The 13200-nt window shown below is 51.1% G+C and overlaps 1 protein-coding gene across 1 annotated transcript in view; it reads left to right on the top strand.

Annotated features, from left to right (window-relative positions):
* Positions 1-3523: 3523 nt before the first annotated feature.
* Pxylp1 (2-phosphoxylose phosphatase 1) overlaps positions 3524-13200 on the top strand; it is a 63763-nt gene continuing 54086 nt past the window's right edge. Inside the window, exon 1 of the mRNA XM_021206629.1 lies at positions 3524-3639. The gene's annotated coding sequence lies outside the window, so the exon portion shown is untranslated. The remainder of the gene's footprint in view (positions 3640-13200) is intronic.

The raw sequence follows: 13200 nt of genomic DNA, 5'->3' as shown, positions 1-13200 counted from the left end.
GGGAAGGGGCTTTTATTATAAGCTTGTTGGGGGTGGGGGAAGGGACCACAGCTGGTAGTAAGGAAGAAGAATCATGCGTGCATAAATGAGAGCAGACCACCCTGGAGCTGGGGGAGGGTCTGCCTCTCTAAACATGAGCTTGGGTTAGGCAGCGGCTCTGCACCCGCCTAAGAAACAGACCTTTAACCTTTGGCAAGATATTTCTCTCTCCAAGGTGCTGGGGTTGCAGATGTGGGGTAGAAAGGGCAATTTGCATTTAATATAAATATGCCAGTCAGTCTGATGTTCTCTGCTCTATGCATGGACAGAAATCTATCCTGAATAATTTTTATCTTAACCTTTAATATTTGAGCACTTCACATTCCTGTAGTGAATGAGCATTCTAGTTATAACCCAAGAAAACCAAACCCACGGTGAAAAGCATTTTGAAATAATATTGCCCATCTGAATATTGTGGTACGCAGCACAGAAATATTTTGTGGGGTTAATAGATTTGGCAGTTAGGCCGAATTGTGGGCAGTTCGGGTCTTTGCAATGTAGAAACTGGTTCAAATGAAGCAACCTGTTCTTCTCCCTTGGAAGAACGTTGGCACGGCGGTTTGTTAACTCAGACTAGGCACCCTGTGGCAATGTGGCCCTGTAAGAAGGGAGGGGACAGGGAGCAGGTTTTGTAAGTCCCCAGACAAAGGAGGCTGTGCAAATATTTGCAGGCTTTTTGCTCCAGAGGCGAGATGGACTTGAAGGTGTTCACCCGCTGATGGACGCTCCAGTCCAACTAAGGATGCTGGGGCAAGCAAGGTGGCAACGTGTGCTGCCTAGTAGACTATTCAAGACTTGGTGCTGCCCAACATTTTTAGAGGACAGGTGGGCTCAGCTTTCAGTAAATGGTGGGTGTTCTCCTGTAGCAAGGACAAAGGAGCAGGCAGGAAGCAGCTCAGTGGGGAGGGTGGGAGTTCACGGCACCCGGCACCCGGCACCCGGCACCCGGCACCCGGCACCCGGCACCCGGCACCCGGCACCCGGCACCCGACACCCGTGCTAGTTCTCTGTTTTATGGTCATCCAGGGGCACAGTTTGCTGCTCTAGCAAATGAGTAATGAAGGTGACAGGCGCTGTTTTGCAGGAGCATGTGACACTGTGCTGGGTGGGGACTTGTCCTAGTTAGGACTCTGTTGGTTGCCAGGGCCAGAGAAACAGAATTTTTATTTCCCTTGGAGGATAGTAGTAGGGGATACTTGGATCATGTGTTTGGATAACCAGTACGATGTTGGTATCCGGCATGAGAGAAATCTGTTCCTCCTTCCTGCTTGAGGGTGTCTGGGAGCTACACTCATTGGCACTGCCTCCCCAGCCATTAGCCAAGTGGCTCCAGCTGCCTCGGACAGACACCCCATTTCATCACTGCAGAGGAGGGTTGACATTCTTCCCTGTAGGAACCCCTCCTTTTTTTTTTTTTTTTTNAGACAGGGTTTCTCTGTGTATCCCTGGCTGGCCTGGAACTCACTTTTTAGACCAGGCTGGCCTCGAACTCAGAAATCCGTCTGCCTCTGCCTCCCAAGTGCTGGGATTAAAGGAATACACCACCACCACCCAGCGGAACCCCTCCTTTTCCCTTCCCTAGAAACCCTTCAAGGTCCTCAGGAGAGGAGGTGGGGTGCTTTCTCCAGAGTGGGAAGGATGTTGAAGTCTTCAGGGACTAGAGGACGAAGGGAAGAGGGAAAGATGATCATGGTATCAGGTCTTAACCTGGATGGATTGCAGGAAGGTGCTAAGATGGAAACCCTAAGTGCCCTGTGGAGGAAAATTAAAGCAGAGAAGGCCTGTTCCCACTTCTGGAAGAATACCCCAGTCAAGTGGGATCGTGGCAAATTTTTGTAGAGAAATGGTGCCGGAGTCACCTTTCATCCTCTTGTGATCGTGTTGAATCTAAGACTGTCCACATATCCCATGTGAAGGGTAAGTAAGTAGCCAAGAAAGGGAACAGACCCCTATGGGTTACAGAAGATGTGGCACAGACCGATAAGGGCTCCATCCAGAAGAACAAAATCAGGCCTGGGTAGTTTGCAGAGAGTGGCTGGTTTTGTATTGGAGGCAGAGGAGACTCCTGTGGTCCTGAAAGGGTAGTCGACTTGAGAGAAAGCAAAGCTAAGGTCTGGGGTCAAGTTCCAAGCCTGAAGCTGACAAGCCCTGCCCCAACCCCCTTTTTTTCTGATTTATTTTTATTTATTTATTTATGCTTTGGGCTAGTGTGGATGGGGTTGTCTGTCCTCTGCAGCCTGTGTGACTTGTGAAGGAGTAGAACTTGGAATTAGAGCAGAGTTGTCAAGAGTCTGTGTTGGGTAGGATGGATGCCTGGACTGTGGAGGTCCTTGAGGGCCAGCCCGAGTAGGAATTTAAGGGGGAGTGAGATTTCATGCTCACATATTGGGGAAAGCTGTCCCTAGTACTGAAGGGATAAGCAGGCTGAAGCTGGTGTTGAGCCTGGGTAAATAGGGTGAGAGGGATAGTAGTGTTCTCAGGCAAGTGCCAGCTGGCCATCAAGGCATTGGACAGAGAAGGCATTCCAGATGGCTGGACCACGTGAGTAAATGGAGTGCAGGTTAGGGAAGTAGAATCTAGCTGATTTGAGGGGAGAAATTGGAGGTAGATAGAAATATGGATAAAATATAAAGTGTTTTGATTTAGTCACTGTCGAATGAGTTAGGGAAAATCAAGTGATGCGCTCCCTCAGAACCGCACGCACCTCAAATAGTGGCTAATTGCACCTGTTTTGCTCTGGGTCAGTTGAGAGAGGCACAGGGGTGTCACTGTAGTCCCGGAACTGACAACAAAGGCAATCTCACAATTGTGGTTGGTGAGATCCTTCTTTACAGCATTTGAAACAACAAAAGACCCACAAACACAGCTTTTTAGAACTAGTGCCGCACACGGGTCTTCGGAGGCCAGCCCTGGGGGCATGCAGAAACGCCCCCGGGACACAGCCGCGACCTCTCAAGGGTGCCTGCCTGCAGGCCTTTAGGGACAAAACTGCCAGGTCTAGAGTAGACACAGGCCGGATGTGGCCCGCGCCGGAAGAGAAGCGCGGGACAGGCGCTTGGGTGGAGGTGGCACGGTGGCTAGAATATGCCAGTTTTGAGTCCACGGGGCACCGCAGGACCCACGGCGGCGGCTAGATCCGCGGCGCGGGGTCAGGCACGCAGTCCCAAAGCACCCACGCCAAGGCTGCAACGGGTCCAGGGCAGTGTCCCGGGGCCGTGGCACCCTCCCGGGTCCTAAGTCCGGCGTAGGGAGGAGCACAGGCCCTGTGTGCTCCGAGTGCGCGCGCTTTCCCCGACCAGGACGGCGCGACCGGAGCCTGTCCGGATGACTGTTTGGACACTCCGTGGCCATGTATGCTTCCAAGGCCGGGGGTGCGGGTCGCCGCAGCCTGCTGCTCCCGCACGGCCGCCTGCGGGGCGGAGCTCCAGGGCGCCCTGAGCGCGTCGGGCCGAGCAGGGACCCGGCGGTCCCGGCAGGGGGCGCTGCGGAACCCCGAGTTCGGTGGCCTGCGCGCGCCACCGCCGCCTGCACTCCCGCCAGGAGGAGCTGGCTGCCGGTGGAGATCCCTACGCACAGCAACGGAGGCCCGGACCGTAGGCGGTGAGTGCGGTGCGCGCCGGGCCCCAGCTGTTGTGAGGCTCCTCGCAGGGCGGGCTTGGGTCTAGGGTCTCGGGGGGGCGACCCCGGAGAGGTGTCCGCGATGCCAAGATCCGAGGCAGGGGCGGGCTTCCAGGCAGCGGGTGTGAGCCCTGCCACCAAGCTCTTTGCCTAATCTACGCGCCCCCCAGTTGCCACCTCTCCCCATACCTTCCCAGCGTTGGGGGGTCCCCGTCCTCCGATCCGTCTCCCCTTTCTCAGCCCTGCACCCAAGAAGCCTGTCCGCACACCCCCTTTTCTCCCTCAAGCCCTCCCACGCCTACCTCCTCCCGGTTGCCTGCCGCTCGCCTCTCCCTCCCAGCTCTGCTCTTACGGACCCCGCCGCCACCCCAGCGGGGTCCCATTCTGCCCAGGCGCTCCTGCTGAACGACTCAGCGGGAATCTGAGCTCCGGGGTTCCCCTTCTCCCGGCTGTCCCGAAGCAGCAGTGTCCAGGTAAAAATGGGCTGCAACTTCAGGGCCTGCCCCGGGGGTGGGGCTGGTGCTTCACCATCTACCTGCTGCCTGCGGCGCAGGAACCCTGGGCCCAGCCCAGGGCCACTCCACGCGTGCAGGTTATGCTTGCTCAGTGTTCTGTTTAGGACAGTGTGATTACTTCTTTGCTGGCTTTTGCTTGGTGAACTTGGCTAGGTTGCGATTCTTAAAAAGAAGCCGGCTTTGCTACACACAGATATGGAGCAGGTTTTCTTTGCTGCTGCGACCGGCTGTCAGTAGTACCTGTGGATGGGGGAAGATTTAGCAAGGCTCGGGGAATGGAGCCGTATCCCTACTCTCTCACCACGGCTCTGGGAACGTAACTGTCCCCTCTAGGGTGGGCCAGTGTCTGTGAAAAGGCAAGGATGCTTTCTAAACATTCAACAGGTAAAAACCAGTTAAGAATCTGGATCAGATCTGGTGCAGATTGGGAAATGTGGGATGAGTGATCAAGGAGGAGCTCTGGGAGAGTTCCACCGCTTAGGGACATTTGTTGCTCTTTGCTGCGGCAGGCCCCAGGCTGGACCCCCCCCCCCCCACACACACACACTATAGACAAGACAGTGATGAGCCCAGCCTAACCTCTGGAACTGTCGGTCGGTCGGGCTTGGCACCAGCCCCCTCCTCAGAGGTGTCGGTGCCCTGTGGTGACATCTGTGGGAAGAGGATTTAAAGCAGATGGCTTGGAAAGCCTCCTGGTCCCCGGAGAGAAGTGGAGATGGCATTGTGACAGCCCAGTGTGTGCGTTCACCCCTTCCCTTCTGGGGTCTTTCATTAAATCTTAGATCAAATTAATTGCCGATTCAGAGAAAGAACGTATAAAGGGTATTTCTCTTTTAGGATTGGCTCCGGGCCAGTCCGCCCTCAGAGACACCTTGGGAGGCTGCAAACGGGGAACCCGTCCCAGCGTGGAGCACCCGGAACACAGCGCTCTGGGCTGTAGGACTGCCCTGTCTGTCTCTGTGGTTTCTCTTTGATGGCTCTGGTAGTGATTCGTTCAATATTCCTTTTCTATCGAATAGATAAGTAATTAGCCAAGAACACAGTGGGGCTCAGTAGGACCCTTGTGAGTGTTCTCAGCTTCCTGTATGAGTCTTCTTGTCGGCACAGCGATGGGCTGCTCTCAGGAGTCCTTCTGGCTAGGATTGAATACCTGCAGAACTGGGGTGACCTTTAGGACCTAGCCAGGTGCCCCTGCCTGTTACCCAATGCTTATTTATTTAAAACAAAACAAAACAAAACTTCATGTATCTGTCTTGAGCCCACAACCCATGCCTTCCACTGGGCTGCAGTATTTTCAGAATCTCTCTCAGTCCAACAGATCTGAATATACATGTATGTAAAGGTTAAAGTCTCTCCTGCTGGAGACAAGCTCTCTGTCTGGTAAGATGGGGTGTGAAGGGGAAGAGACGGGATAGAAAGTTCAATTTCAAGGTCAGACTCCTGACAGCTGGACCTGTCCCTCAGTGGAGATTCCAGACTTTTACAGAAGGAAATAATTCTCTTCAGATAGGAATGGGAGGATAATGGGCGTTCTGGGGAGGCCTCAAGGCTGCCTACTGAGAGGTGAAAAGCCCACCAAGACTTATCCTGCAGGCCCTGGGCTGAGGCTCTAGCTTCTGCATACTATTCTCATTCATTCATTCATTCATTCATTCTGGCTGGCCTGGGACTCTGTGTACACTAGGCTGATCCCAGGTCCCAAGTGTTGGGATTAAAGACTTGGACCACCACACTTGGTAGCCCTGACTTCTTGGACATCCTCCACCTCTGCCTGCTGATGGAGGAAGCTGGTAGGGAGTTGGGGTCCCTTGCAGAGCCCCACCTGCCCCACTTTAGGCTGTGCTGATCTCACTCTGGTGGGTGTTGCCCACTCCAGACCTGGTTACCATGGCAGTCCGGGAGTGCCCTTGCCATGTACATTCTCGGCAGTATGTTTTACAGTTCTGCTGGGGGGTGGGGGGTGGGGAAAGGACTCCATTGTTGGGGGAAATCGCTTTGGTCTATCAGGAGTAGCTTTCCCTAGGCAGAGAAAGAAAAATCCAGCTTTTCGTCCTGTGAAAGGCCAATTTGAGGAAGAGCATACTCAGAGTCCCTGCTGTAGGGCCTCTGTCCACGTCTCTTGGGAATCTGGGGACAGCTGGAATGCAGAGTACCACTTGTTTGTAGGGACCTGTGCTGCCCTGGTTGTCATTAGCTTATCTTTCTCACCCAGACTGTCTCTGTTCAGGTTTGGCCAGAATTCCTGCAGCTGGCAAAAATCTTGTTTTCTAGAAGGGGTGTAATTAATGCCTGCAGTTTGAGAGTGAGAAAGGAAGGGTGGGGAGAGAAAGAGAGATGCTACTGTATGAAAGGGGTGGGAGAGAAGATAGAACAGTGGAGTCCTAACAATCCAGAAGAGAGAGTTCAGCTCCCGGGCCTGTCGCCGACAGGACTCTGGTTGGTAGGTAAGGAATATGCCCACATTCTGGTGTAGGGGTTACTGTTTAGAGGCAAAATCGCTGAGCTAGAAGAAAATGATCTCACAGTGATCGAAGGAAAAGTTTTCTGGGCTCACTCTTCTGGTGCTTAAAAGGCCTGGGAAGCCATCTACGAAATGGTCATGGCCAGATGGGAAGACGTTTGGCTGTTGTAAGCTTGTGTCAGGAGTGTGCCCTGGGGATCTGGTCCACTGAACCAGGTGGTCAGGGGGTCTAGCCTTGGGGAGCCACCTCACTCTAGAGATGCTGTGGGAACTGTCTAGAAGAGCCCTGTGCACTCAGGGAATGAACAAGAGACCAGCCTTCAGTGGGAGAGAGCCAGCCACCCAGAGCAGGGACCAGTGGTACAGTGGTACCAATCAGCTTGGAAGTACAGCCTCTGGGGGCACCTGTGAACCCAGGATGCACTGCAGGGTCTACTGGGGGTCCAGAAGATGAGACCCCTTGCCCCTCACCAAACCAGAATTCATCCTCGTGTCACGTTCCTTTATCCTTAGAGTCTGTGGGCTTCCCCAGCCCATCTCAGATGAGGAAGCCACTGTCTTTAGTGAAAGATCAGTCTCTTATGAAGGGAGGGACAAACCCAGGAGTATGGAAGAATTTGGTGATTAAAAGTCAACAAAACAAAGCTTGATTGAGCCTAGTACAGTCATTCCTGCAGCACTTTCTTTTGGCTAGGATATCCCTCCACACACACCTTTCACTCATGGCTGCATCCCTCCATCCCTTTTCCCCTTTGTACTTTGGTGGCACCTACACTGTGTTGGGAGCTCTGAGTTGGCGGAGAGTTTGGGGAACTCAGATATCTAGTATTAGATGGTAGTTGGGTTACCCCTAAAGTAGAACACAGACAGTCTGCAGTTCCTGGGGCGAGTTCCTCCCTTCTGGATTTTTAGGACTTGGAATATTCTCCCATTCTTTCTTTGGCTCCCTCCAGAGAGTAGGGAACCATAGAAACGTACAGATGCACTTAATACTTGCAGTCACACTCTCAACATGCACATTCACGGTTCTGTCTGCAAAGCATCTCTTTGTCATCTCCTTGCCACCACCCTCTGTGTCACTATGTGCAACCACCTTTCTTACGGAGAGCTGTAGCCAGTAGCATGGAAACCAGACCTTTAAAGGACAGAGTATGATAAGAATTATTATGCTTGGTGTCGACCTGCCTCTCCTCCCCCTCCTTTTCTCTTCTGCCTGTGGGGAAGGACATCATTTATACCAACTTTATAAATAGCCTGTTACTGTTTATCCTACCCGCTTTGCTTTTTAGAGACCCGTCTTTCCAACTAGCAGACTTCAGCTTGCTTTCCTAAGCTGGCCGCATTCTTGGATCCAACACTGACTCTCAGATATAGGATAATATTATTTTGACCATTTTAACTGTAACATAAAATGAACATCTTGCCAACTTTATTATTTGCAAATGCAGAAGAATTTGAGGGAAAATATCATTAAGTCTTTGCTTCTAAAATCATAAAGTTGGGTTGCATTAAAGTTGTAGCAGAATTGTTTAAAAGTTTAGAAGTAAGTTTGTATGCTTTAAAAGTTACTACTAAAATGTAGGAAGATAAACATTTGAACTTCCTTAAAGTCTAAACAACGGCTGGAGTGCTGTGTCAGTGATTAAGAGCACTGGCTGCTCTTCCCGAGGACATGAGTTCAATTCCCAGCACCCATATTTCTGCTCACAACATCTGTAATTCCAGATTTAGAGAATTTGTTGCCCCTTTCCTGCCTCTGTAGGCACTGCACACATATGGTACACAGACATACATGCAGACAAAACATCCATACATGTAAAATAAAAATAAATCTTAAAAAAAATAGAGGCAAAAAAATTTAGACATTTGGACAATACAGAAGTTTTAGGCCCCTATTTGTAGGTTCATGATTGCATTAGAACTCTCTGGGAATCATGTGATCTATATTGCAATGGCATGCCATAGCTTTGATTGTCAAGTTGACAGGATCTAGAAGCACCTAAGAGACAAGCCTCTAGGCTTGTCAGTGTGGGATTATCTAGATTATCTTCACTGAGATGGGAAGACCCACTCTAACTCTGGGCAGAAGGGTTGTGTGGACGGGGTCCTAGGCAGAGGGGAACGCAGAAAGCAAGCTGAGCACGGATGTTCACTCTCTGCTTCTGCCTGCAGGGGCAGTGTGAGCAGCTACCTCCTGCTGTATATCTCTCCTACTATGATGGACTGCATGCCCTGGACCACTAAACCCAAGGAAACCCTGCTTCCCTAAAACCACTTCTTGTCTGGTATTGGTCTTGGCAAGGAAAGTAATAACTGTGGGAGGATGGGACTTCAGGGCGGCTGCAAGACTTCCCTTAGATGCTCCTTGTACTTGGGAGGCTGGAGTTGGAGGGTTGCAGGTGTGGGGAGTCCAACCTAAGCTACAGAGAGGGACCAAGTCTCCATATCTTTTTTATTTAAGTCTTCCCTTAGAATTCAGCTCTCTTCAGCAGGGAATTGATTTGGATAATCCTGCTACAGTTGCTGGATAATCAGATGTGATTACACAGCCATTTGGAGATTGCAGGTGGCCTCTTATGTCAGGATAAGTGGGTATTGGCTTTCCTTAGAGCATCCTGCAAGTCAAACATAACGGCCTGCGTTCTCTTAACTCCCTGGAAAGATTTCCCCGGTGTGTGAATGTCTTCTTCAGGACCTGGTTTTGGTTGTGGAATTCAGCACAGTGCAGTGAGTAGAAGTGGAGACTCTAAGCCCAGGGTGGCTTTGTATCCTTGGGCAAGTGACTTAACTTCTATGCTTCAGTTTCCTTATTCATAAAATGGAGGTGATGCTGATGCCTACTGTGTGGTATCATGGAGCTTGGATATTGTCTATCCCAAGGGTTTAGACCCAGTACCTGGTACATGCTTAATGAATATTAATTACTATGGCTCTTCACTCGTCGTTTTAGATGTGAGCCGTCTATGTGGAGATTCTGGATTTAGAGATGGCTCTTAAAAACGTTTAGGTGGATGCTGGGGATTGAAGTCACCTCATGCATGCCAGGCAAGGGTTCGTCCACTGAGCTCTACCCCGAGAGGATAGCTATAGGATAATGGACAAAATATATATGTCTGTCCTTATGGAACAAAGGGGTTTAAGCCTGTGTTCACAGCAAAGAGTTAGTACGACAGTGAAGAGCTAGCTCAGGCTCGGCTGGCTGGGGACCAGCTGCGATGGCTATGAGCGCCTGAAAGCTTAGGATGAAAGGGGGAGTGAGTGCCAGCTGGTGCACGCTGGAGTCGTGCGATTGCCTTGCCAGCTGTTTAAATAAACTAGAAACTCATTTTCCTTGTTCAGTGTCAGACGCAGGCTTGTGATTAACATTTTAACTCATTCTTGGATACATGTCATGAGTGAGAAGAGGGGGACAAGAGACCATAAGGCCAGTATCTGCTCACCTGCCAGTACCTCCAGCCCTATTCTCGCCCCCAGTTGACAGAACGCTGTCCCCACCCCTGTTTCAGATCGGGTCTTCAGCTGCCCCAGAAGCCTCCAAACCTTGCTGGAGACCCAGTGCTCACTTAGAATAGGGAGCTGCTGGGGCAGCTGGAGACAGGTAGAGGACTAGCCAGAGGCAAGGAGTCAGACCTCCAGGCCTCTTACATCTGCCGTAGCCGAGCCTTCTTCACCGGGCAGACTGCGTTGATAGGTTTGGGCTTACTAACTGGACCATCCTGCAGCTGGCCCGTCTACCCTGCGCCTTGGCAGAGCCGACAGGGGACCTGTAGTCACGGGCTGTGCACTGGGAAAGCTCTGTGATGGACTCTTAGGATCTGAGTGCTTCCTGGATTGGTCTAAGTGTGAGTAGCACACCTTCTATGCGGGGAGCCCGGTGGCCATGACTCTTACCAAGTAGCCTGTTCGTTTCTGTCCGTTTTTAAACTGCTTAAATGAATGAGGTTTTGTCTTAAAAAAAAAAAAAATCTTGCCTCATAGTTGGACAGCGGAAATGGCAAATGATTTCATTCATGTCCAAAGAATCGAGTTAAAAGGGGCCAACTTCCCTGGCTGGGAGCTCTGACTTCCCTGGCTTTCCACTTGATCTTCCAGCCCAGTCGTCTTTTGCCGCCAAACTGTCTGTCTCTGTCCCAGTTCTTAATGGAGACTCAGACCTGGAAAAAAAAAAAAAAGCAAAGCTTGGACATTAATGATTGAAGGTCACGGCTTAGATGGTTCATTTTTTTGGCTCTGTCTCCAAGGTGAAAAATTACTGACTTCTAGAGAAAGTGTATTTTAAAGGCTGACTAGCAACCAGCAGGCAGAGGGAGCCCAGCCCACTGTCTCCAGCCTTCCTGAGTTCACGGCGCCTGAGTTTTGATCTTCTCCTCTTGATCTAATGACCGATGATTATCCTGGTGCAGCTGGATTAATTGATGGTCTTTAACGACTCTGCTTGCAGTGGGTAAATGCAGTCGCCTCAGCTGAGGACAGAGCTCTCTCAGCTGGAGAAGTGTTAACTTTGGATGTGCAACGCCAGAAAGGAGTCCAGACCGGCTTACCATGGTCCGGATCCACTATCCTGTGCTCACAGCCCTGCAGGATATTATGTGTCCACTCAGTCTATGCCCATTGACTTCTCAAGAGTCTGTTTCCCCAAGGTGTCCGAGAGTGGAGAGCAGAGGCTGCACCCAACACATCTCAGAAGCTTTCGCTCTTACCACTAACCGGCATGAAATAAGGCTCAGTACAGACTGGGCGGATCTGTGATGAGTGTGCAAAGCGCCCGTTGATGGGTGAGCACCCTTGGCTGCGGGTAGCAGGGAATCATGTCTGGTCTTAGCAAGTGGTGCTGTGTAGCCAAGTGTCTGAAGGTAGCAGGCTGCTGTTTTCAGCAGCTGTTGTGACAATTCTCATGCCCCTCCCTTCTTCTTGAGTTCAGTATAGGTTACAGGTAGCGGTGCTTCTTCATCTGCAGTGTCCTTCCTCCCTCTGAGGAAGCGCATCCGCTGAGTACTGTTCTTACTTAGATCCAGTCCCCTCAAGCTTGGGGGATGGCTGGCGAGGAAATGATGTGGGCCTGGAGTGTTGATGTACCGGTATTGTGGGAGGCAAAGGCCATGGTCCTGAGGTTGCACAGGATGGAGGAAATCACCCATCCTTATGCATGCCGCCTGCTTCAGAAAGGAGGAGATACTAACCACGTTTGGTAACTTTCATCAGGAAAGCAGATGTTTTTCCTGAAGACCCCAGCAGAATCCTCTGACTTGATGACCAGAAATGTATCACATGGTTGCCCCCCAGTTAAAGGGGTCACGTGGGTATTTATCAGGGTACACCAAAAAAGGGTCACACAAACACAGATCAGATAGCTTTCATGGCTACAGTGTGATCGGAATATACTTTTTGCACACATGAGTCTTAACACTGGCTGTTCCTGATAGTGTGGGAGATTCTTCAAAGAGATGACTTAGGGTTACGAGTTCTATAGGAATGAGTACGTCATGCTCAGACAGTTTGGCGGCAAAAGACGACTGGTAGGAACACGGGGCGGTGGGGGAGCAGTGTTGCAGTATTTTGTGGGCCAGGTCAGGGTGAGCTACTGCCGCTGGCATTCCATCAGTCAGGGGTTGCCCCAGAGCTGCTGGCATTCCATTCGTCGGGGGCTGGTTGCCCCAGAGCTTGCACACTGTCTGCAGGGAAGGCTGGTAAGTGTTGTCTGTGGCATACCTAAGAGGGAGAGGAGATGAATTGGCAATCAACCACTCTTCACTATGCCGTCTTCTCCATTAGCAAGGAAGAAGAAATGAACATTATGAGGAAGTTGGAGAGGAAACTCCTATAGGAGGGAAGGTCCTTGGAAGGCTCTGTTTTAATAATTTATTTATATTTTATGTACATTGGTGTTTTGCCTGCATATGTGAGGGTGTCAGATCCTCTGAAACAGGAGTTACAGACCGTAGGGAGCTGCCATGTGGGTGCTGGGAATAGAACCTGGGTCCTCTGGAAGAGCAGCCAGTGCTCTTAACCACTGAGCCGTCTCTCCAGCCCTAAGATGTCCGTTTTCCATGGCTGCTTCTTCGCCTCTGTTAGGAATCACCATATGACTCTGGAGGAGAAGGAAGGTCTTGGCCCCGGTGGAGTAGCTCATGCTTGGTTCAGCTCAGTAGTTGGAGGTTATCCCAGGGGAAGTGACTTTCAGTTCGCCAAGACCGGAGGAGCCTGGGACTGCTCCTTACCTCTGATCCCACCCAGCATTTAAAGTTTCCCTTCACTTAAAGCCCACTCTTAGCCCACACCTGGATACAGCAGAGAATGGCCTGGATCCTCACTCGTTACTGAGAGACGGTTCTTATTTTGTGACCATGATTGTCAGTAAACAGAGCGTTGGTGAGAAGTCACCGACTTACCGGGTCACTGGCTTACGGGGTCACCGACTTACGGGGTCACCGACTTACAGGGTCACCGACTTACGGGGTCACCGACTTACAGGGTCACCGACTTACGGGGTGTAATGCTTCCCTCAGTTTGTCTCACGTCACGGTGACAGGTGCTTTTCTAGTCACAGTGCTTTCTGGTGCCCTCTTT

The sequence above is a fragment of the Mus pahari genome, chromosome 10, assembly GCF_900095145.1.
Source record: "Mus pahari chromosome 10, PAHARI_EIJ_v1.1, whole genome shotgun sequence".
NCBI lineage: Eukaryota > Metazoa > Chordata > Mammalia > Rodentia > Muridae > Mus > Mus pahari.
This window is presented reverse-complemented; position numbering and strand designations above follow the sequence as displayed.